We start from the raw sequence: 2007 nt of genomic DNA, 5'->3' as shown, positions 1-2007 counted from the left end.
AAGGCAGGCGGATCACAAGGTCAGGAGATCGAGACCATCCTGGCTAACATGGTGAAACCCCGTTTCTACTAAAGGATACAAAAAATTAGCCCAGTGTGGTGGCGGGCGCCTGTAGTCCAAGCTACTCAGGAGGCTGAGGCAGGAGAATGGCGTGAACCCGGGAGGTGGAGCTTGCAGTGAGTGGACATTGTGCCACTGCACTCCAGCCTGGGTGACAGAGCAAGATTCCGCCTCAAAAAAACAAAACGAAACAAAAACATACAAAAATCAGTTGGGCGTGGTGCTGTGTGCCTGTAGTCCCAGCTACTTGGGAGGCTGAGGCAGGAGAATCCCTTGAACCTAGGAGGCGGTTGCAGTGAGGTGAGATCAGGCCACTGCACTCCAGTCTGGTGACAGAGCAAGACTCCGTCTCAAAAAATCCCCCCAAAAACCCGCAAAATGAGCCTGTAATCCCAGCTACTCGCGAGGCTGAAGCAAGAGAATTGCTTGAACCCAGGAGGCGGAGGCTGCAGCAGCGAGACGAGATCACAGGCTACTACACTCCAGCCTGCGCGACAGAGCAAGACTCCATCTCAAAAGATAAAAAAGAAAAAAAAACCCAAACAAAAGCAATTGTTCCCCAACACAATGACAAAAGATCTGAAACAATCATTGTATCATGACTAAAGGGAAATAATAATTTGGTGACTATTTCTTTTGAGAAGACTTTTGTGTGACATCTTTAGAGAAAGGTAGTATGTGTAAACATATTACACATTATGTACACGGACACAGAGAGGGGTCCATTTTCACTTCTGTTTTCTTTCATCTCCCAATATACATTGTATCTCTTTTCATTTCATTGTGTTTGGAGAAGAATTTTTATACATTTGCATTTTGAATTAAATCTAAATCCTCTTTAACATAGGATGGGGAGGAAAAAAAGACTGACTAATGCCAATTTAGTTTCAGCCATTTTATGCAGGAATCCAAAAGCATCAAATTTCCGTGTACTCTGGGAACAATATATAGCATGAACAAAAGGTTACAGAGGGAAGAAAATGTAATTGATTCTGAAGAGCGTGAACATCTGCAAAGAATATATTGTGAGAGAAAATGATCTCTGAGGGTCCTACTTTTGATGAAACGGTTTCTAGCTACCCATGTCAGACAAATAGCTGCCTTACACACCTCTCTCAAAGTCCAATCCCTAAGCAGAGCACGACAATTGATGCTTAAAGTAGTCTTACTTTTACTTTCTGAAACATGGAAGCAAATAGAAACATAATGAAAGACTTCACAAAACTAAACTCCTCTAGTGGTAATGAGCTAATGTAATGTACTTAGAGGAAAAGTCAGAAAAAACTATAGTCTGGTCAAAATTCTGTCATTAAATTGTGGCCAAGTCAATTGATCTCTTTGAGCCTCAAGGTCCTCAACTTTGACATGGGAGGGCTGGATCGACAAGGGTCTTTTAGGATGTTGTCTAGGATTATCAGATTAACAGAGTACCTTTTCTTCTAGAACTCTCTTGAGTCTTAAGACTTTCAATTTTGGATGGAAAGAACAAAAATTCTAACACAACTGATTTAAGAACATCAACATTTATTTAACATGATAAAAAAGAAATGAGATATGAACATTTGCATTTAAACAATAGTAAGTAGCCTTTAATACATTACATGTGCTCATTGTATAATATATACACAATGAACATAATTACATTTGTACACAAACTAAGTACTGGATTTGAAAACCTGCTTATTGCTGTACACATGTATTCCAATGAAATATAAGCCCAGTACTTCAAAATACCTACACTTTGTTTTTTTTTTTTTTTTTTAAGAAAAGATAAGCGGTAACATTTGTGTTTAAGCTGACAGGAGTGTGGCAGTAACTGCTGACATTGCAATCTGACCGAGAAAGAATTATAGCAGAAAACAGGACATACTTCACTTAGCAATAAAATGGCACATTTTAAATATATATATATATATATATATAAAATTTTTACAAATCAAGTGTGAA

This window comes from Mandrillus leucophaeus, unplaced genomic scaffold (assembly GCF_000951045.1).
Source record: "Mandrillus leucophaeus isolate KB7577 unplaced genomic scaffold, Mleu.le_1.0 Scaffold156, whole genome shotgun sequence".
Taxonomy (NCBI): domain Eukaryota; kingdom Metazoa; phylum Chordata; class Mammalia; order Primates; family Cercopithecidae; genus Mandrillus; species Mandrillus leucophaeus.
This window is presented reverse-complemented; position numbering follows the sequence as displayed.